General features: G+C 41.0%; 1 long non-coding RNA gene across 1 annotated transcript in view; it reads right to left on the bottom strand.

Moving 5' to 3' along the window:
* LOC138439103 (uncharacterized) overlaps positions 1 to 24,502 on the bottom strand; it is a 137,691-nt gene that overhangs the window by 66,889 nt on the left and 46,300 nt on the right. The window contains exon 2 of the long non-coding RNA XR_011256574.1: positions 17,810 to 18,046. This is a non-coding gene — a long non-coding RNA (uncharacterized lncRNA). The remainder of the gene's footprint in view (positions 1 to 17,809; positions 18,047 to 24,502) is intronic.

The following is a 24,502-nucleotide window of genomic DNA, read 5'->3' on the forward strand; positions in this document are numbered from 1 at the left end:
GGTTACATGTTAAGAAAATTAACAATAATGACACTGAAGTTTACAGCAACTTGTGCAAACTGATCCAAATCACACAGCTGGTCAACAGCACACTTGGGATTTGAACTCAGTAAGTCTTGACTGAAAATCCAGGCTCCTTGTAGTAGCCATGACTTGGTAAGAGAATCAAGGTGCAAGACTACTTCCCCTTCTTTTCCAAGGACAAAGCTTTGTGGTCTTCATTCCATCTGTCACGTAATTGGGAGGATCTATCCATATAGATCTTTCCTACACCTTCCCTCTCTGACAGAATAACAAAGTTTCCACAGAATCACATCATCTGTGAGAGATGAAAACCACCTCCAGAGAGGGAGTTTCCACTGGGAAGATTTTTCAGGGTTAGTGGAATTGGAATTAATAAAATCAGAAATGAGAGCAGACACCCATCTAAAAGATGACAGGCAATCACATCCTAAGTGATACGTGAAAGAGATGCTCTCCTTTCAGAAATGAAATTCATAATTTTAATGGGTTCACTAGCAGATTCAAAAAGACTGTTTTCATACAGAAGTTATGTTTTCCTTTTGAGCTTGTTTCTCCTACATTTGGAGCTCAGTGTTGTGAGATAAAATTAATTTCTTCAAATACGGAATTTAGCTTAAAGCTTATTTAATAAAAAAGGGTAGTCTAAAAATAATAGGGCTTTGCAGATGTGAGTTGACCACATTTTCAACCTCTCTAGTCTAAAGCCACTCTCGACAGGCTGAAGGAGCCAGGCGGATGGCTGCCCTTGCTAAAGCGACGTGGGAAGGCCCCAGGGCTCAGTGCACAATGTAAGCAAGATTCTTTTCCACAAGTGTCAGGATCACTTGCCTTCAAATACCAGAGCAGTGCAGCTAGGGGACTGTGGGAGCTTGAGGCCCAGAAGTAAATTAAGTAGCTTGCCTCATGTTAAACCAGCGTTGACCTCCATTTATCCAAATGCGTGGGTCATACTATTCTGTGCTCCCTCTCCCAAAATTCACTTTGTTTTCTTTCTTTCATTCAAACTGACTAATAGGCACCCTAATTCGATACAGACCAGATTTCAACAGTATCTAAACCTCTCCTGGGTAAATAAGTATCGTTTTAAGTCAGTCATCATAAATATGACTCTTTAAGGTAATATTGTTCTGAAAAAAAGAATGCCCTGCTATTAGAACAATACAGGTTTCCACAGAAATTAGAGCAACTACTCAACTACCATCAGGTATATGGCGTCTTCAGTTATAAAAAAGAAAAGAGACTGAATCACTGAAGTAAGAGTCAGGTATCAAACAGTACAGTTAGTGTGAGTTTATCCAGAAGTGTCCATGCTTGATGAGGATGACATGACTGGTGGGGAGTGAAAAACTCAGACACAACAGGAGGAAGAATTCTCTGCTGGAAGAGCACACTTCTCTGTCTTCATCTCATAGCCTGAGGCTAATATCAGGAGGACTCATAAAAGAAAAAGCATCTTTCTCAGCGATGATTTATATCTTCCAGAGCAGGAGAACCAGTGCTGAGATCAATGAAACAACTTGCCTGAACAACCATAACAGACATCTAATTTAGTGCTAACAATGTTGGTTAGTGACAGCCAGAAGCCTGTTATTTGTCAAATTTAAGGGTGAGCATCATTTTAATTAATACCTTCTTTCTTCTCTAGGGCCTGCTAAAAGTCCTTTAGGATTAGATAGTAAAATCAAGGAGATGCGGGGAGGGGTCAGTTCCTACATAGCAAAGCATCACAGTAAGTGTTCAAGGAAGATGATCAGTGTTATTATCTGACAGCTCCACCAAGAAGGGAAACCTGTGGCATCACAAATTCCCCAGTATAGAGGAAGTTGACTAACTTCCTAGACTTTACCACTTTTCTCCCTCAGATAAGCAATAGAATAGTCAGGGTCTTAGATTTCAAAGATGCCAGAAAGTACAACCATCCCCTCAAGACAGCAATCCTATCAGATGCAGTCATTCATTCAAGAAATACTTTTAATGCACCATACCAGACTCTATCCTGGCATGCTGAACAAGATAGACCAGAACCCCATCTCATGAAGGTAACAGTTTAGTGGGTAAGACTATGTACAAGTAAACTCACGAATAATTACAGATTTTTGAGACTATTTATAAAGGAAACCAATAGTTGCTAGGACAGAGAACAACACAGCGCAGAGGGAAATCCAACCAACCAAAAATAGGGAGGTCAGGCAAGTCCTCTCTGGAAAGATGACAGTTAAGCTGACTCCTGAAAAAGAAGAAATTTTCTATGCAAGGAGATGAAGAAACACTATTCTAGTCAGAGGAAACAGACAGTAAAAAGACTCTGTAAGGGTAAATATCTGGACTGAAGTGAGGAGAGGAAAGAAGATAAAGTCAAAGACACAGGCAGAGGTCAGATAATGCATCTCTGTTGACCATGATAAGGAGTTTGGATTTTACCTTAAAAGTAATAGGAAGATGTTCAGCAGAGGGGTGATAGGATGCAATTTACTGTGAACAGGGTACTCTATCATATACCACCTCCTATGGCATAGGAATGTCCCTGGATAAAATGGCAAGCTCAGTTCCAGTTGCTTTAGAATCTTCAGACTCCTCATAGCCCATGTGATCACCATTTTTTCTAAAAAGAAAGAATACGTGCCTAATAACTCATCCTGTAATAACTGTAGACACAGTAGTAGTAGCAGCGGCAGCGGCAGGTAATAGCTATTAAGTGTTTTCTATATGAAAAGCACCATTTGAAGCTATTTTACATGTATTAGTTTGTCTAATCCTCACAGCAATCCAATGAAGTAGGTTTGATCTTTATCTTTATTTTATAGATGAGGAAACTTAAATAACTTGTGAAACAAGTAAACACTTTCTATTTCAATGGTTTCTGTTCTTATCTTTATTAATTCCTTCCTCCTACTTTCTTTAGATTTAATCTGATCTTTTTTTCTCTAGATTCCTGAGATTACAAAATAGATCGTCAATGTTTCCACTTTCCGACCATATGCATTAATTTTCCTCCAAGCACTATTATAGATGCATCTGCAAGTCTTGGTAGGTTTTTGCTGCTGTTGTAATTCAGCTCAAAATGTTTCTAATATTAATTTAAATTTCTTCTTTTATCCAAGATGTATCAAGAAGTGTTCTACCAGGAGATCAAAATGGCAGAGTAGGAGGATACTGGGCTAACCAACTCTCATGAATATATCAAAACTACTGCTATATATTCTCTATATAGAGAGAGAAGCTTGCTAAAATTGCCCTGGGGATTAGCAGAACATGTCTACAAACAAGGCTGTAAAGATTCACGTTCAGTCTAGGAGTAAGGGAGGAGAGGCAATCTGTTGGCGCCCACGCCCCTGGCAGGGAGCACAGAAGAGGAGGGGAATATCACAGATTAGAGGATCCCCCTGGGGAGGGAGGGATTTAAGTGACATATTAGGTATCCCAGTCCTGGGGTCCACATCTGGAAGATGAGTCCTCTTAGAGGGCTGGAAAACCTGTGGGCTTACTGAAGGGCTACAAGTAACCGAGACTCTGCTCTTGAAGAGAATGCACACACACTTGCTTCCTCCCAGGAACACTCTGGCTTGTGTGCTGGGACCACCCCCGTGCACTCCCCAGGCCACGCTGAGCTATTGCTCCAGGCCCTGTGCTCTGATGCTGTTCTCCACGAAGGGAGAGACGAATATTGCCCATAAGAGTGCACACACGAGGAGGAAACAGAGCCAGCTTGGACCCTGGCCCGGCTTCTGACCAGAGTGGAGGCTGCCATTTCCAGCTTTGACACCCTGCACACGCTCCAAAGGGCAGAGGCCACCATCGCAGGAGCACGCATGCCTATACACACTTGGGAGCCGGCAGGGCCAGGACTGTGGTATAGCACCAACCCCTCCAGCCCCAAGCCCGCCTCTAAGCAAGGCACACACCCTGGGGGAAAGTGAAACTAGCACAGAGGTGTAGTCCCAAGCCCCCAGGTCCCAGCAGAGACCCATGAGAGATCCAGATCCCCAGGGGCTCCTAGTCCAGCTCCGCAGTGCTAAGCCCCAGCCCTCAACAGGGTTTGTTGTTGCTCTTGTTCAGTGGCTAAGTCGTGTCCCACTCTTTGCAACCCCACGGACTAGAACACGCCAGGCTTTCCTGTCCTTCACTATCTCCCAGAGTTTGCTCAAGTTCATGTCTTTGAGTCAGTGATGCTATCTAACCATCTCATCCTCTGTTGCCCCATTCTCCTTTTGTCTTCAGTCTTTCCCAGCATCAAGGTCTTTTCCAGTGAGTCAGCTCTTCACATCACATGGCCTAAGTATTGGAGCTTCAGCAACAGTCCTTCCCAATGAATCCAGTGAATATTCAGGACTGATTTCCTTCAGGATGGACTGGTTTAATCTCCTTGCTGTCCAAGGGACCCTCAAGAGTCTTCTCCAACACGACAGTTTGAAAGCATCAGGGTACTGATGGCCATTAAGCACAGGAGAACCCCTGGCTTGCACCTGGCTCTGGCTCTAGCTCCTCCAGCTCTAACTCCAACCCCACCAAGATGCTGGCTGCGAGCACACCTTAGAGGAAGATGCAGACCATGCTCACTTCAGATCCAGGAGCCCCATCTCAGCCCCTGGGCACACGCAGACACACAGGGACGCTCCCACAGAGGACACGACTGCAAGGCGGGGCAAGGCAACCGTTTCACTTAATTTTATAGAGACAGAGAAAGTAAAACAAAATAAGAAGACAGAGGAATATGAGTCAAATTAAAGAACAAGAAAAAAAATGCCTGAGGAAGAAAATCGAATGAAACAGAGACAAATAACCTACCTGATAAAAATTCAAAGCAATAGTAATAAGAATGCTAATTGAACAGAGAAAAGAATAGTTCAACCCAGTGATAATTCTAATAAAGAACTATTAAAAAATAGATAACTGGCCAGGACTGAAGAATATAGTAATTAAGAAGAAAATACACTTGAGGAAATTAAAAGAGGATAGGTTATACAGAAACAGTCTGGAAGATAGAATAATGGAAATTGCCCAATCAGAGCAAAAAGAAAAACAATTTTCTTAAAATGAGAATAGCAAAAGGGACCTCTGAGACAATATCAAGCATAACAACATACACATTATTGGAGTCCCTGAAGAAGAGAGAATAGGGTTGAAAATGTATTTGATGAAATTATGGCTGAAAATTTCCCAAACATAAGAAAGGACACATTAAGGTATAGGAATTACAGAGCCCCAAACAAGACGAATCCAAAGAGACCCACACAAAGCAATATCATAATTAAAACGACAAAAGTTACAGAGAAAATTCTAAAGGCAACAAGAGAAAAAAAGAGTAACATACAAGGGAACCCCAAAAGGTTTTCAGCAGATATTTCAGGAGAAACTGTGTGGGCAAGATGGGAGTGGCATGATGTATTTAAAGCGCAGAAAGGAAAAGCCTATAACCTAGGACACACTACCTAGCAAGGCTATCATTCCGAGTTGAAGGAGCAATCAAGAGCTTCTCAAACAAGCAGAATTTAAAGTACTTCATCAATACTAAACCCACCTTAAAAGAAGCATTAGAAGTTCGTCTTTAAGTGAAAAAGAAAAGGCCACAGGAAGAAATCAGGAATTATAGGAATGGAATAATCCCACTGGTAAAGGCAAATATATAGTGAAGGCTATACATCAACCACTTAAATAAGTTAGTATGAAGACTAAAAGACAAAAATAATAAAATCAACTATGACTACCGCAAACAATTAAGGGATAGACAAAAAAAGGTGTAAAATATGACATCAAAAACACAAAACACGGTGGGGAGCAAAAAATGTAGCTTTAGAATCCACTTGAACTTAAGTGACTGACTGACAATATATGCCTTTTAGCTGGAGTGCTTAGTCCAGTTACATTTAATATAATTACTGATATACTAGGTTTAGGTTATCTTTTGATATTTTTCCCTTCTGTTTTTTGTCCTTTATTCTGCCTTTTCTGCCTTCTTTTGGACTAATCAAGTATGCTTTTGTCGCTATTTTTGTTGTTTAGTCACTTACTCATATTTAGCTCCTCTATTGGCTTTGTATATTATTCATTTGGTAGCTGACATAGAAACTGCAATATCTCTTTTTTTCCTTCATCACAGCTCATGACTGCGACACGGCAAAGCACAGCACGGTTCCCTATCTCTAGTGCACTTCAGTACTAGTGTTTATGTCTTCCAAAATATCATGTGGTGTTTTCATCAACATATAGCAATTAAGTGTATGACTTTTTTCTGAGTTTTGTCTTTCCAGTTAATTCCATTAATCATAGATTCCCGTAAGTTGTTAAGAAAATCCTTTCTGCCTTCTTCATGCAACATATTATACACATTTGCTTCATCAAGTCATCTTGCTTACCGTACAGGTGTTCCATTATTTTCTGACACAAATACCATGTTTCCATCATGATTTACTGCAAAAAGGAAACCATCTAATGTCTGAAGTAAAAGCAATAAGGAGTTAGACCTTCGTATCAGTAACTCCCTGTCCTTTATCAGTAACTCCCTGTCCTGTAGATACATCAGCTTTCTGAACATCATCTTAATAATTCTTGAATGATTATACACTGAACTCACACTTTTACCGTGTCCTTACTAATGCACCAAACTTAGAACCACCCCTTCCCGCTTCTTGCCCTTTGTGCTACTCCTGCCATATATTTTACTTCCACATGTTATAAAACCCAGAGACATTCTTACCATCGTCACTGTAGTCAATGTTCTTCATGTTTACTTGTTCTGGTGGGCTTCATTCCTTCCTATAATTTTGTGCTTCATCATGAATCATTTTCCTTCTTGTGTTTCTTCTCATGTATATACAAATTCTCTCTGTTTTTCTTTTGGAAAGTCTTTGTTTCATTATTAGTCTCCAGTACAGAAAAAAAGGAAAACTGCATTGATATTGCAACAGACTGTATGCAATTGTGAATGCTAAGCTGAAGGATAAATATTTTACTGAATGGATAATGAAGAGCCCTAAAGAAGGCTGAGCACTGAAGAACTGATGCTTTCAAATTGTGGTGCTGGAGAAGACTCCTGAGGGTCCCTTGGACAGCAAGGCGATTAAATAAATCAATCCTAAGGGAAATCAACCCTGAATATTCATTGGAGGGACTGATGCTAAAGCTGAAGCTTCCGTATTTTGGCCACCTGATGTGAAGAGCCAATTCACTGGAAAAGACCCTGTGCTGGGAAAGATTGAAGGCAAAAAGGAGAAGAGGGTAGCAGAGGATGAGACAGTTAGATAGCATTACGGACTCAATGGATGTGAATGTGAGCAAACTCTGGGAGACAGGGAAGGACAGGGAAGCCTGGCGTGCTGCCATCCATAAGGTCACAAAGAGTCAGGCATGACTTAGTGACTGAACAACAACAAATGAAAAGACAGACACTAAATTAGGCCATGCGAACTAAAATGGACTGGAATGGGTGAATTTAACTCAGATGATCATTATATCTACAACTGTGGGCAAAAATCCCTTAGAAGAAATGGAGTAGCCATCATGGTCAACAAAAGAATCCAAAATGCAGTACTTGGATGCAGTCTCAAAAACGACAGATGATCTCTGTTCGTTTCCAAGGCAAACCATTCAGTATCACAGTAATCCAAGTCTATGTCCCAACCAGTAACGCTGAAGAAGCTGAAGTTGAACAGTTCTCTGAAGACCTACAAGACCTTTTAGAACTAACACCCAAAAAAGATGTCCTTTTCATTATAGGGGACTGGAATGCAAAAGCAGGAAGTCAAGAAACACCTGGAGTAACAGGCAAATTTAGCCTTGGAATACGGAATGAAGCAGGGCAAAGGCTAATAGAGTTTTGCCAAGAGAATGTATTGGTCATAGCAAACACCCTCAACCAACAACACAAGAGAAGACTCTACACATGGACATCACCAGATGGTAATGTCTGAAATCAGACTGATTATATTCTTTGCAGCCAAAGATGGAGAAGCTCTATACAGTCAGCAAAAACAAGACTGGGAGTTGACTGTGGCTCAGATCATGAACTCTTTATTGCCAAATTCAGACTTAAATTGAAGAAAGCGGGGAAAACCACTACACCATTCAGGTATGACCTAAATCAAATCCCTTATGATTATACAGTGGAAGTGAGAAATAGATTTAAGGGACAAGATCTGATAGAGTACCTGAGGAACTATGGATGGAGGTTCGTGACATTGTACAGGAGACAGGGGTCAAGACCGTCCTTATGGAAAAGAAATGCAAAAATGAAAAATGGCTGTCTGGGGAGGCCTTACAAATAGCTGTGAAAAGAAAAGAAGCGAAAAGCAAAGGAGAAAAGGAAAGATATAAGCATCTGAAGGCTGAGTTCCAAAGAATAGCAAGGACAGATAAGAAAGCCTTCCTCAGCGATTGATGCAAAGAAATAGAGGAAAACAATAGAATGGGAAAGACTAGAGATCTCTTCAAGAAAATTAGAGATACCAAGAGAACATTTCATGCAAAGATGGGCTCAATAAAGGACAGAAATGGTATGGACCTAACAGAAGCAGAAGATATTAAGAAGAGGTGGCAAGAATACACAGGAGAACTATACAAAAAAGATCTTTATGACCCAGATAATCACAATGGTGTGATCACTCACTTAGAGCCAGACATCCTGGAATGTGAAGTCAAGTGGGCCTTAGGAAGCATCACTATGAACAAAGCTAGTGGAGGTGATGGAATTCCAGTTGAGCTGTTTCAAATCCTGAAAGATGATGCTGTGAAAGTGCTGCACTCAGTGTGCCAGCAAATTTGGAAAACTCAGCAGTGGCCACAGGACTGGAAAAGGTCCGTTTTCATTCCAATCCCAAAGAAAGGCAATGCCAAAGAATGCTCAAACTACCACACAATTGCACTTATCTCACACGCAAGAAAAGTCATGCTCAAAATTCTCCGAGCCAGGCTTCAGCAATACGTGAACCATGAATTTCCAGATGTTCAAGCTGGTTTTAGAAAAGGCAGAGGAACCAGAGATCAAATTGCCAACATTCGCTGGATCATGGAAAAAGCAAGAGAGTTCCAGAAAAACATCTATTTTTGCTTTATTGACTATGCCAAAATCTTTGACTGTGTGGATCACAATAAACTGTGGAAAATTCTAAAAGAGATGGAAATACCAGACCACCTGACCTGCCTCTTGAGAAACCTATATGCAGGTCAGGAAGCAACAGTTAGAACTGGACATGGAACAACAGACTGGTTCCAAATAGGAAAAGGAGTACATCAAGGCTGTATATTGTCACCCTGCTTATTTAACTGATAAGCAGAGTACATCATGAGAAACGCTGGGCTAGAAGAAGCACAAGCTGGAATCAAGATTGCTGGGAGAAATATCAATAACCTCAGATATGCAGATGACACCACCTTTATGGCAGAAAGTGAAGAGGAACTAAAAAGCCTCTTGATGAAAGTGAAAGAGGACAGTGAAAAAGCTGGCTTAAAGCTCAACATTCAGAAAATGAATATCATGGAATCTGGTCCCATCACTTCATGGCAAATAGATGGGAAACAGTGGAAACAGTGTCAGACTTTATTTTGGGGGGCTCCAAAATCACTGCAGATGGTGACTGCAGCCATGAAATTAAAAGATGCTTACTTCTTGCAAGAAAAGTTATGACCAACCTAGATAGCATATTGAAAAGCAGAGACATTACTTTGCCAACAAAGGTCCATATAGTCATGGCTATGGTTTTTCCAGTGGTCATGTATGGATATGAAAGCTGGGACTGTGAAGACAGCTAAGTGCCGAAGAATTGATGCTTTTGAACTGTGGTGTCGGAGAAGACTCTTGAGAGTCCCTTGGACTGCAAGGAGATCCAACCAGTCCATTCTAAAGGAGATCAGTCCTGGGTGTTCATTGGAAGGAAAGATGCTAAAGCTGAAACTCCAGTACTTTGGCCACTACATGCGAAGAGTTGACTCATTGGAAAAGACTCTGATGTTGGAAGGGATTGGGGGCAGGAGGAGAAGGGGACAACAGAGGATGAGATGGCTGGATGGCATCACTGATTTGATGGACATGAGTTTGAGTGAACTCCGGGAGTTGGTGATGGACAGGGAGGCCTGGCATGCTGCGATTCATGGTTCGCAAAGAGTTGGACACGACTGAGTGACTGAACTGAACTTATGCTCTGCTTAGTTGCTCAGTCATGTCTAACTCTTTGCGACCCCCATGGACTGTTGCCTGCAGGCTCTTCTATCTGTGGGGATTCTCCAGGCAAGAATACTGGAGTGGGTTGCCATCCCTTCTCCAGAGGATCTTCCCAACCCAGGGATGGAACCCATATCTCCTGCAATGCAGGCAGATTCTTTACCATCTGAGCCATAATGGAAGCCCAAGAATACTGGAGTGGGTAACCTCTCCCTTCTCCAGTGGTCTTCCCAGCCCAGGAATCAAACAGGGCTCTCCTGCATTGAAGGCAGATTCTTTACCATCTGAGCTACCAGGGAAGCCCAAACTCGGGCATACAATGAGCTTTATGGTAAGTTACTGGCCCATTTAGTGGAAAGGGAAACTAGAAGTAGGGAGACCGATTAGAAGGTTATCAAAAGTTATAGTAAGGATGCAAACTTTTGAAGGGGTCACCACAGGACTAGAAAGAAGTCAGCAAATCAAACAGATGATGATAAGGAAGAATAAGTATGATTTAAGAACTATTTGGATATGGACAAGAGAAAATGGCCAGTGAAACACGATTCTCAGATATCAAAGCCAGTAACTAATAACTGCTGATATTAACACAAGTGGGAAGTTAAAAGGAAAACTCATATTGGCAAGGGAGATGAAATACTGTATATCAGGTTTTAGAAGCTTGGGAATTTAGGTGGAAATTCCCAGAAGACATCTGGAAGTTTCATAGAAATTAGAGACAAAAATATAGGTCTGAAAGACAGTTACTAGAGATATTAACTGAAAATACAAGTAGAATGGAATATAAGAATGGAAGCGGGGGGTACTTCCCTGGTGATTCAGTAGCCAAGACTCTGCACTCCTAATACAGGGGGCCTGAGTTCAATCCCTGGTCAGGGAAATAGATTTCACATGTTGCAACGAAGATCAAAGATCCCGCATGCTGCAACTAAGACCCCATACAGCCAAATAAATAAATAAACATTTGTTTAATTACTTTATTCTATAACTGTAATTGTCAAATCATTATGTACTACACTTGAAACGAACATAATTTGTAAGTCAACACTATTTCAATTAAAAAAATACTTTTTTGGAAAAAAGAATGGGAGGATATGAAGAAGAATCTAGACAAGGTGTACCCCTCTCTTCTCATTCCACCAATTCCTCCTCCTCTCCAATCCACCAATTCTTCTTCCATAGACTTTGCTCCATATACTAGGCTGAGCTGATGAAATCATCATCGATTTTATGCAAGATATTAAATAGATGACTGGTCCTTGGAAAACTTTCTAGGTTTAGTTTGTAACTGGCATGTGCTTCTTTGGAGATTTGATCATGAAATGATAAAAATCTGATAATGAATCATGTGCATGTGAGCAACTGCTTTTTTTAATAAGCCTTAATTAAATGTTTATCAATGCTAACAATTAATTCTTTTTTCTTTTTTCTTAATATTGCTATTGATTGCAGAGTGGGAATGTCATGGGTTCCATAATAGCTTGCAGAGTATACATTGACACATCAAACTAAAGCAGTTATAACTTCAATTACTTAGGTAACCATCTGGGAAATGTCAGAAAGATCTTCAGATGTTTTAAGTATAGTTTGGTTCCCACTTGTATTTTCCTAGCAAACATCTAGATCCTTCATATTTTTTACATTAGCAAGTCAGAGTGTCTTCAGAGTGTCTCCACATATCATTTTCATTCTTATGGTGTTCAAAGGGCCAGTTCTAAGGCATTCTCTTCAAACTGCTGAGAGACTGGCTTATTTTCAATCCAAGAATGCACAATGATAGGAGCTACATGGAACTACCTTATCTAACATTCTTAATATATACCACAACTATTTAGCTAAGGTTTGTTGACTTGTTCCACTGACAAGTCAACACAAGTCAAAGCCCAAGTCACCAAAACAGTACCAGGCATTTGATTATAAGCAGGACTCAACACTCCTAGGTGTAATGTGTGACCAGACCACTCTACCGTATTTGATACATTCATGATTAACCTCCTTTGCAGCTGCCAGTCTGGAAGAGGCCAGCAAGAGCCTGTGAAGGGTCTTAAGTGAACTCTCGGCCACACTCCCCACAAGTCTGCTCTTATTTAGATAGCCGTGCAGATGGACATATCACAGACTGTGCTCCTGATATGAAAATGTGCCAAAAGGAGCAAGCAAATCTAACTTCAGTTTAGAATCAAAGGTAGGACTGCAGATACGATCCAGGGCAGTGCAATCCTGAGCAGGCCGAGTGGAGAGACATTTAATGATTCATCTAACCAGGAGGTTTTCAGGAAGGATCCAAAAGCATTGGCCCCCGACACTCTTCATTTTTGCCACCAGCATTGCAGGCACTGAGACAAAAAGCATGGAGCAGGTAGTGGGCTAGGAAGACAGAAGGATAATTGTACTGTTGATTGGGCACCACCTGATTCTGTTCCCCTGAGACTAGAGAAATTGTTTCCTTGAACTACATAAACTCATCTATTTAAATTATATCTGAGATAAGACACTGGCATTCTTTTGGAGTCAAGTACAGTTCCTTTCAACAAATCTTCATGTCAGGACTTTTCTAAAGTTCATGTTTGGGAACGCATGTAAGAATTAAAGATTTTAAAATTTAAAAAAATAAATAAATAAATAAATAAAAATAATAAAGTTCTATGCCAGAGCTTCAGTGCTAAAATTGGAAAAAGGTCCTGTTATAAAGATGCTCCTTAATAAATTACCTCTTAATAAGAGTTATTTTCCCCTTTTTGAGCAACTTACCACTAGTGGAAATACTAAGAAAAGACCTGCGATCCCCTCCCCAACCATAATATTCAACAGCCTCTTCCAAGACACCCCAAATAAATATACAATCCTAAGTAAACAACTGGGTTGGTTACACAAATACTATAGGAAGTTCCCCTGTTCCCCTCCCTGACAGCCACCCCAAGCATGTCCTACATGGAAATTCTAGAACCATTGTGTACTCTTTCTTTTTCTTCTCTTTTCATCTCTGTATTTCTTAAAACTCCCTCATTCCAAATAAAAAACTGTAACTAGTTTCCTTCAAAATCTGGGAACAACAATATACTTATCAGGATGGGTCACTATGATTGGACTAACCCTCAGTCTTTCAAAGGTGAGGCTATAGTTCCTGTAGTAACATAGCATAGTCTGGATATGCTTCAGATGTTGTCTCCCACCGGCAGCCTTGCCAGGAAACAGTCACCCAGCAGAAAGATGGGTACCAAGCAAGAAAGGACATAGTTCCTCTGAGTCCCTATAGCGTTTTATTTGTGTTATTAATATATCACTTTACATATTATAGACAGCTTCTCTGGTGGCTCAGTGGTAAAAAAAAAAAAAAAAAAAAACCTCTCTGTGACACAGGAGACCCAGGTTCAATTCCTGGGTCAGGAAGATCCATTGGAGAAGAAAATGGCAACCCACTCCAGGATTCTTGCCTGGAAAATTCCATGGATAGAGGAGCCTGGTGGACTACAGCCCATGGGGGTCACAAAAGAGTCAGACACAACTTAGTGACTAAACAACAACAACATGCATTATAGCAGAGCTAATTATTACTATGTCATGTCTCCCTCGATTATAATCTATCTGAGGGCAAAAATCCATAACATATTTATCATTATATGATTACCTCTTCACACAAACCTTAGCACACAGAAGTTATAAATATATGTGTGTTGAATGAATAAATATCATAAATTAAGACTATCTCTTGTAAGAAGGAAACTCTACACCAAATTTGACAATCATGCCAACTGACTGTCTTTACAGAAGAGGATCGGTGGAATAGAGATCTGATTTAGCTGAAAAGGAAGATGAGATAATGTGATGTCAAAAAAAAAAAGAAAATGGAGAAAACAAATCTAGGTTTTTTTCCGAAATACCAGCTTTATGAACTAATGAAACTCATAAATGTAGGCACACACTGTATGTTTAAAATCACCCATCAAGAGGTTTCCCTGGTGGCTCAGTGGTCAAGAGTCCACCTGCCAATGCAGGAGACATGGGTTCAATCCTTGATCCAGGAGGATCTCACATGCCACGGAGCAACTGAGCTGGTGTGCCACAGCTGCTGAACCTGTGCTCCAAAGCCTGTGAACCACAACCCACTGAGCCCACGCACGGCAACTCCTAAAGCCCCCACACACTAGAACTCAAGCTCAGCGACAAGAGAAGCCACCACAATGAGAAGCCCAAGCACCACAAGGAGAGAGCGGCCCCAGCTCACTGCAACAGAGAAAAGCCCAACAGCAAGACCCAGTACAGCCAAATATAAATGAAATTATTTTTTTAAAAAGTACCCATCATGAATGTGATCATTCTGAAAGTTCTGGCCTTCCACGGCTTGAGCGTGGAGAAGTGGACAAAGCTACTATCTGAGTCAGCATGTGGTGAGCTATCCACAGTCGTATGTCGTCTTGGCTCCCGGTGTCAGTGGGTCCCTGGAGCACGGTGCAGGTGCGCTGAGAAGAAAGGAGAACTCAGCAGAGTCCTCAGGCTAAGCAGATCTCCTGAGTGAGACATCCCTGCTCCTACTTGGCTTCTTTCTCCAGCCTCCAGCACTGAAGCCAGTCGTTGTCCATCCACCAGACCAACAGTTATTTCATGACAAGAAAGAAACAAGGTACCTCCCACCTATCATGGGAGCCACAAGTTCTCAGTCATCTCATTTAGGTGGATGCAGAGCAGGAACAGAGATCCAGATATAAAGAACAGACTTTGGACACAGCAGGGTGGGGCAGGGGGTGGGAGGTAGGAAAGGGTGGGATTTGAGAGAGTAGCAGGGAGACATATACTTTACCATATGTAAACTAAATAGCCAGTGGGAATCTGTTGTACAACACTAGGAACTCAGTGCAGTGCTCTGGGACGACTGAGAATCAGGATGGGATGGGGTGGGGGTTGCGGGAGGTCCAAGAGGGAGGGGACATATGTATACTTATGGCTGATTCACATTGTATGGCAGAAACCCACGTCCAGGGAGCAGCGGCTGCGCAGTTACAGGAGGGCCGAGAGGAGCTACTCCACGTCCAAGGTCAGGAGGGGAAGCCATGAGGAGATACCCCTTGTCCAAGGTAAGGAGCAGTGGCTATGCTTTGCTGGAGCACCCATGAAGAGATATCCCATATCCAAGGAAAGAGAAACCCAAGTAAGAAGGTAAGTGCTGCGAGAGGGCATCAGAGGGCAGACACACTGAAACCATAATCACAGAAAGCTAGCCAATCTGATCCCACGGACCACAGCCTTGTCTAACTCAATGAACCTAAGCCATACCGTGTGGGGCCACCCAAGACGGGCGGGTCATGGTGGAGAGGTCTGACAGAATGTGGTCCACTGGAGAAGGGAATGGCAAACCACTTCAGTATTCTTGCCTTGAGAACCCCATGAACAGTATGAAAAGGCAAAATGATAGGATACTGAACGGGGAACTCCCCGGGTCGATAGGTGCCCAATATGCTACTGGAGATCAGTGGAGAAATAACTCCAGAAAGAATGAAGGGATGGAGCCAAAGCAAAAACAATACCCAGCTGTGGATGTGACTGGTGATAGAAGCAAAGTGCGATGCTGTAAAGAGCAATATTGCATAGGAACCTGGAATGTCAGGTCCATGAATCAAGGCAAATTAGAAGTGGTAAAAAAGGAGAGGGCAAGAGTGAACATCAACATTCTAGGAGTCAGTGAACTAAAATGGACTGGAATGGGTGAATTTAACTCAGATGAAAATTATATCTACTATTGTGGGCAAGAATCCTTTTGAAGAAATGGAGTAGCCATCATGGTCAACAAAAGAGTCCGAAATGCAGTACTTGGATGCAATCTCAAAAACAACAGAACGATCTCTGTTCGTTTGATACAGTATTCATTTCACTGATAATCTGAAGTAAGCATGTTCTAAATCATCTGGGTAACCACACATAAAGTGGAAATCCAGTTGAAATAGCATTCCAGTTGGAATTCCACTTGAGGCTATTTTAAATCCTAAAAGATAATGCTGTGAAAGTGCTGCACTCAATATGCCAGCAAATTTGGAAAACTCAGCAGTGGCCACAGGACTGGAAAAGGTCAGTTTTCATTCCAATCTCAAAGAAAGGCAATGCCAAATAATGTTCAAACTACAGCACAATTGCACTCATCTCACACACTGGTAAAGTAATGCTCAAAATTCTCCAAGCCAAGCTTCAGCAGAATGTGAACCATGAACTTCCAGATGTTCAGGCTGGATTTAGAAAAGGCAGAGGAACTAGAGATCAAATTGCTAACATCCGCTGGATCATTGAAAAAGCAAGAGAATTCCAGAAAAACATCTATTTTTGCTTTATTGACTATGCCAAAATCTTTGACTGTGTGGATCACAATAAACTGTGGAAAATTCTAAAAGAGATGGGAATACCAGACCACCTGACCTGCCTCTTGAGAAACCTAATATGCAGGTCAGGAAGCAACAGTTAGAATTGGACATGGAACAACAGACTGGTTCCAAATAGGAAAAGGAGTACGTCAAGGCTGTATATTGTCACCCTGCTTATTTAACTTATATGCAGAACACATCATGAGAAACGCTGGGCTGGAAAAAGCACAAGCTAGAATCAAGATTGCTGGGAGAAATATCAATAACCTCAAATATGCAGATGACACCACCCTGATGGCAGAAAGTGAAGAAGAACTAAAGAGCCTCTTGATGAAAGTGAAAGAGGAGAGCGAAAAAGTTGGCTTAAAGCTCTACATCCAGAAAACTAAGATTATGGCATCTGGTCCCATCACTTCATGGCAAATAGATGGGAAACAGTGGAAACAGTGTCAGACTATTTTGGGGGGCACCAAAATCACTGCAGATGGTGATTGCAGCCATGCAATTAAAAGGTGCTTTACTCCTTGGAAGGAAAGTTATGACCAACGTAGATAGCATATTCAAAAGCAGAGACATTACTTTGCCAACAAAGGTCCATCTAGTCAAGGCTATGGTTTTTCCATTGGCCGTGTATGGACGTGAGAGCTGGACTGTGAAGAAAGCTGAGTGCCGAAGAATTGATGCTTTTGAACTGTGGTGTTGGAGAAGACTCTTGAGAGTCCCTTGGATGGCAAGAAGATCCAACCAGTCCATCCTAAAGGAGATCAGTCCTGGGTGTTCATTGGAAGGACTGATGCTGAAGCTGAAACTCCAATACTTTGGCCACCTCATGGGAAGAGTTGAGTCACTGGTCAAGACCCTGATGCTGGGAGGGATTGGGGGCAGGAGGAGAAAGGGACGACAGAGGATGAGATGGCTGGATGGCATCACTGACTCGATGGACGTGAGTTTGAGTGAACTCCGGGAGTTGGTGATGGACAGGGGAGCCTGGCGTGCTGTGATTCATGGGGTCTCAAATAGTCAGACACTACTGAGCAACTGAACTGAACTGAACTGATATAATATTATAAAGCAATTATCCTCCAATTAAAAATAAATAATTTTTAAATCACAAAAAAATAAAAAATTTTAAATTACCTGGACAAAGGTAATCTGAGAAGTTACCTTAGTCCAAGAAATCGAAAAATTATTTGAATGTTGAATGACCTGAAATTAATCTGTTTTTGTTCAGGCTGCTATAACAAAATATCACTACAGACCAGTGGCTTACACAATACATACTTACCTTATCACACTTTTGGAGACTGAAAGGTCCAAGATCAAGGTATCGGGTGAGACCCCTCTTCCAGGATTGCAGATGGCTGCCTTCTTCTGGATCCTCACATGGGAGAGAGATCAATTCCCATATGTCTCTTCTTATGAAGCATTAATCCCACTCAGGAGATTTCCACTCTCATGACCTAATTGCATACCAAAGCTCCATGTCCAAATGCCATCACATTGACGATCAGGGCTTCAACATCTGAAATGGGTTGGGAGGAGTCGGGTGCAAGGGAAACAGACACAAACATTCAGTCCATAGCAGTGTGTGACTCAGTTAAAGGATTTTCCATTCTTAGTCATCAAGAGAAGGCTTTAGAAAGGTCTCTTCACTTTCACTTTTCACTTTCATGCTTTGGAGAAGGAAATGGCAACCTACTCCAGTACTCTTGCCTGGAGAATCCCAGGGACAGAGGGGCCTGGTGGGCTGCCATCTATGGGGTCACACAGAGTCAGACACGACTGAAGTGACTTAGCAGCAGCAGCAGCAGCTACTGCTCAAAACTGGTCCTTCATGATCTGAAAATCAGTTCACTGGAACAAGCCAAGAGTAGAGAACATAAGCCTTCCTTTGTTCCTTCCCAGGAGATCTGACCACACTTAAGAATAATTAATAAACAATTACAAATAATTAGAAAATGAAATAACACTCTGACTTTGGCCTCTTTCTCCACCCTTCAATATTTGAATTTCAGTGACCATTCACAAAACCAACGGAATCATAGGTAATTTATCCTCCCTGAACACAATGCTTTATTGCACACAAATGTCTCCTCTCCCAAATAAGACAGGAAACATATGAATCTCAATATTTTCAATCTTTTGCTGGCCCATGTAAAAGGAACTTTTTCTTGGGGATGGTCTTGATCCCTGTCTCCTGTACAATGTCACAATCTTCTGTCCATAGTTCATCAGGCACTCTATCAGATCGAGTCCCTTAAATCTATTTCTTACTTCCACTGTATAATAGTAAGGGATTTGATTTAGGTCATACCTGAAAGGTTTAGTGGTTTTCCCTACTTTCTTCAATTTAAGTCTAAATTTGGCAATAAGGAATTCATGATCTGAGCCATAGTCATCTCCCAGTCTTGATTTTGCTGACTATATAGAGCTTTTCCACCTTTGGCTGCAAAGAATATAATCAATCTAATTTCGGTGTTGACCATCTGGTGATCTCCATGTGTAGAGTTTTTTCTTGTGTTGTTAGAAGAGGATTTTGCTATGACCAGTGCATTCTCTTGGCATAACTCTATTAGCTTTTGCCCAGAGTGCCTGATGAACTGTAAACACAGGTTCATGATACTATACAGGAGACAAGGATCAAGAACATCCCCAAGAAAAAGAAATGCAAAAAAGCAAAATGGCTGTCTGGGGAGGCCTTACAAATAGCTGTGAAAAGAAAAGAAATGAAAAGCAAAGGAGAAAAGGAAAGATATAAGCATCTGAAGGCTGAGTTCCAAAGAATAGCAAGGACAGACAAGAAAGCCTTCCTCAGCGATCAATGCAAAGAAATAGAGGAAAACAATAGAATGGGAAAGACTAGAGATCTCTTCAAGAAAATTAGAGATACCAAGAGAACATTTCATGCAAAGATGGGCTCAATAAAGGACAGAAATGGTATAGACCTAACAGAAGCAGAAGATATTAAGAAGAGGTGGCAAGAATACACAGGAGAACTATACAAAAAAGATCTTTATGACCCAGATAATCACGATGGTGTGATCACTCACCTAGAGCTAGACACCCTGGAATGTGAAGTCAAGTGGGCCTTAGAAAGCATCACTACGAACAAAGCTAGTAGAGGTGATGGAATTCCAGTTGAGCTATTTCAAATCCTGAAAGATGATGCTGTAAAAGTGCTGCACTCAATATGCCAGCAAATTTGGAAAACTCAGCAGTGGCCACAGGACTGGAAAAGGTCCATTTTCATTACAATCCCAAAGAAAGGCAATGCCAAAGAATGCTCAAACTACCACACAATTGCACTCATCTCACACGCTAGTAAAGTCATGCTCAAAATTCTCCAAGCCAGGCTTCAGCAATATGTGAACCGTGAACTTCCTGATGTTCAAGCTGGTTTTAGAAAAGGCAGAGGAACCAGAGATCAAATTGCCAACATTCGCTGGATCATGGAAAAAGCAAGAGAGTTCCAGAAAAACATCTATTTCTGCTTTATTGACTATGCCAAAGCATTTGACTGTGTAAATCACCACAAATTGTGGAAAATTCTTCAAGAGATGGGAATACCAGACCACCTGATCTGCTTCTTGAGAAATCTGTATTAAGGTCAGGAAGCAACAGTTAGAACTGGACATGGAACAACAGACTGGTTCCAAATAGGAAAAGGAGTATGTCAAAGGTGTATATTGTCACCCTGCTTATTTAACTTCTATGCAGAGTACATCATGAGAAATGCTGGGCTGAATGAAGCACAAGCTGGAATCAAGATTGCTGGGAGAAATATCAATAACCTCAGATATGCAGATGACACCACCCTTATGACAGAAAGCAAAGAAGAACTAAAGAGCCTCTTGATGACAGTGAACTAAAGAGCCTCTTGATGACAGTGAAAGAGCAGAGTGAAAAAAGTTGGCTTAAAGCTCAACATTCAGAAAACTAAGATCATGGCACCCAGTCCCATCCCTTCATGGCAAATACATGGGGAAACAGTTGCAGACTTTATTTTGGGGGGCTCCAAAATCACTGCAGATGGTGATTGCAGCAATGAGATTAAAAGACGGTTACTCCTTGAAAGAAAAGTTATGACCAACCTAGACAGCACATTAAAAAGCAGAGATATTACTTTGCCAACAAAGGTCCATCTAGTCAAGGTTTTTTCAGCGGTCATGTATGGATGTGAGAGTTGGACTATAAAGAAAGCTGAGTACCAAAGAATTGATACTTTTAAACTGTGGTGTTGGAGAAGACTCTTGAGAGTCCCTTGGACTGCAAGGAGATCCAACCAGTCCATCCTAAAGGAAATCAGTCCTGAGTGTTCATTGGAAGGACTGATGTTGAAGCTGAAACTCCAATACTTTGGCCACCTGATGTGAAGAACCGAGTCATCTGAAAAGACCCTGATGCTGGGAAAGATAGAGGGCAGAAGAAAAGGGGATGACAGAGGATTGGATGGCATCACCAACTCAATGGAAATAGGTTTGAGTGGACTCGAGGAGTTGGTGATGGACAAGGAGGCCTGGCATGCTGCAGTTCATTGGTTCACAGTGAGCTGGACATGACCGAGGGACTGAACTGAATGGAACTGTTCAATGAATCTTAAATCTAATCCAGTGAGCCCAATTTCACATCATAAGCCAAACATAATACAGGTCAAGAAGAACACCTACATAAATGATGGAGTGAAATCCTTTAAGATATTTGTTAACAAATAAGAAATAATTTTCTAAGAAACTCTAGAAAAGAAATGCAAAGTATATACAGCTTGAGCATATTTTCCTTTAACCCTTTCCCAGAAATAAATTAACTGAAAAAGTAACTCTCAAGTGTCATCTAGAGTCAGAGAAAACAAAATGCCACCTCTTAAAATAACCATGAGTGGCAAAATCACTGGAGGGATTTGAGGAGCCAAACAAGTTTATTTCGCATCATTTAATGCCAGCAAACTAAACATGAACACTAAAGTGTGAAAGAAAATTCTTAAGCTGATTTCAAATCATAGGCATATGTTTGGCTGGAAAAACACATTGAGGAACAAACACTTCAAAGGAAAATCCTTTAGAAATGGAATCACTGGCACTAGACCCACAGTCTGTTAAACTGTTTGACCAAAAAGACTGCTTCAAGAATCCGCAGCTCTTTACTCCTGTAACCAAAGCAGGAATATTTGGAAGCAGTCCTGAAACCATAACTTGACTTGCGACACAATCCCTTTTCCATAACTCTGGCCAAACAGTCTAACTCTCTAAGGAACTAAGAAGCAAGCAGCCTCTTGTTCCTGATGTATCCAAGTAGAAAGGAGTTCCCAGAGGTAATTGTGATACAAATAGAATGTAAAACTACTCCACAGAGGCAACTCTAGCTTTGATAATCATTGTATTACCAGTTTTGTTATTTTCTTGTAGGCTCATTTATACCTCACCTTTCAGATGAGTCTGTATTTATGTGCGTACATATACCCACATATGTATAACAAAAACTTTAATTCAGGACTTAATGTCAGTGACAACTTTTAAACCACTTGAGGGAAAGTTTGAGAAAATTTTGTCTTTCTTTTGTTCCACAAAGTACACATTTAATTCTCTATGTTTATTGAATAAGCTTAGATGGAAGAAGGCAAACAGTAGAGGATCAGAATAAATTCCCATCCAGACAGTCTTAGTTGGAATATAAATTATAGTTTTGGACATAAATTATACATAGAAAAACCATTATTTACATATATGCATATTTCTGGGTGTTTACATTCTTCATAAAATGAGTATAAGAAGGGACAATTCTCATATCATTAGGTGGCAGCAGCATTGAAAGCATTTAGTAATAAATAACCTTCAGAAGTTTTTCAGAACCAACTGTTTTCCAGTACTTGATGTGTATTAAGTTCTCCTGTCATTCAGCTATGAATTAGGAAATGCACACCCCACCAAGAAAAGTTTTCCGTGATGCTAAGTCGCTTCACTATTATTTTCTACACAAAAGCACATAGCATTTCCTATTTTACTTTCCACCAGATTGTGAGAGGACGTTTTCTCCTTCTACAGCTCACATGAGTGTTCATTCATCCAGGCTGCTCTGCTTTCTGCCTTTCTCTCTGGCAGGTCTCAGACCTGAAGAAATTTAGGGCATCAAAAACTTGAGATGAGAACCTCTAGGAGTCAAACAGCCTCACCCCTGGTGTTCAGAAGCACTAGTGTTTTGGGGTGCCAGAAACAGCACAGGAAAGGGAATACCAACAACGGATGCACTGCAGGCTAAAAGAGAAAAGCCCCTTCAAAACAACCGTTTACATAAAGCACAATGAGACTCCCTCACTACCATTACCATCACCTTCCAAAGACTGTCTCTTCATGTTCGCTTATTACTCAAAACTGCAATCACTGTCTTGGAATTCATCATTCTTTTCCCTACTTGGATAACATCTAAAGGGCTATCATGACAGGACCTCTTTCTGAACCCAGTTAGATAGAATGAGAGGTGGTTCTACTTCTGCCAAAAGAACTGAAGAGCAAAGGGGAATAATTCAGGGGTTATATAAGACATTTGTAACCCAGGTTTGCTCTGATTCTCCATTCTCAAGACTAGACAATGCAAAGTGACACAGACTTTAGCTATTCTCATTATACTCCTAGGTTATCACATCTCGGTCACCATCGGTGGCATGTCTCAGCAATAGTTGTAAAAATGTAAACCTCTCTGACTTTTGCTTTTCGGAATTTTTGAAACTAAAAAGCAACTTACTCTAGAAAGAATGAAGATAAAGACCAAATGGCAAATGAAATAAGTTATGTGACAGATACTTTCTTCAGCTTAACATTAATGTCTTTGTCTTCTTTACTAAACCTCAAAGATCTCACATGTCCCCTCTTCCTTGCCCAACCCTTTTCCATCACCCTACCCTACCCTCAAGTTGGAATAAATCCTGTCCTTCTTTATGTTCCCATAACATTTTGCTCAAATACTTATCATATCCTGCTATAGCTATACCATAATTGCATGTATGTCTGACCTTCCCTGTGCATGTTAAGTCACTTCAGTCATGTCCGACTCTTTGTGACCCTACGGACTACAGCCCACCAGGCTGCTCCATCCACGGGATTCTCCAGGCAAGAATACTGGACTGGGTTGCCGTGCCCTCCTCCAGGGCATCTTCCTGACACAGATATCGAACCCACGTCTCTTACATCTCCTGCATTGGCAGCCCCAGGTTCTTTTCCACTAGCACCACCTGGGAAGCCCCTGATCTCCCTCGCTGGAGAGCAAATTGGTTGAGATCAGAGAATAGGTTTCATTTTCCAATTTTTCTTGCCAGTGTAAGAAATAAACGTTTATTTATTTGAAATGTTTATTTCAAATGTTGCCATTTGAAATAAACGTTTGTTGGATTAAAATCATATTGAAGATAATTAAAAGTACTGAAAACAGTTGAATCCCTATTGCCTATATAGGATATTTATTACGAGGTTGAAAAATGTCCACATGCAAAGTCTGTAGCAAAAATTGTGAGAGTAACAAATGAGACAGGAGAATGACAGATTAGAAATTGCTTTCTTTTTCCTTAGGAAGGACACACTATTATATTTAGAAGCCAATATAAACATCCTGTTATCCATGTGAATGACAGTCTATTAACATTGGACTGCATGGAGCCTTTCTGAAGTAAATGGGTACAAATATAGAGGAGGAGTTTAGAGCAAGGGTTCAGAATAAGGACTCTGAACTTAAAAGGTCTCCCTTTGGCTAACATGGGGAATACTTGAGCAACAAAATACAGTAATAGATATAACCCATAGAATAAAATAAGAAGTCATGTAGTCTCTGCTGATATAAATAATGACAGCACTTTCTTGCAATGGCATTCCACTAATAATTGTAGAAGAAATGGTGGAAAAGTCACCAGACAGCAAGCACCACTATTTTACTGTTTCAGGCAACTATCGCTAACAGATGCCAAAATGCAAGGCAAGAGTATGATGAGAAATAG

The sequence above is a fragment of the Ovis canadensis genome, chromosome 4 (assembly GCF_042477335.2).
Source record: "Ovis canadensis isolate MfBH-ARS-UI-01 breed Bighorn chromosome 4, ARS-UI_OviCan_v2, whole genome shotgun sequence".
In the NCBI taxonomy this organism is placed as follows: domain Eukaryota; kingdom Metazoa; phylum Chordata; class Mammalia; order Artiodactyla; family Bovidae; genus Ovis; species Ovis canadensis.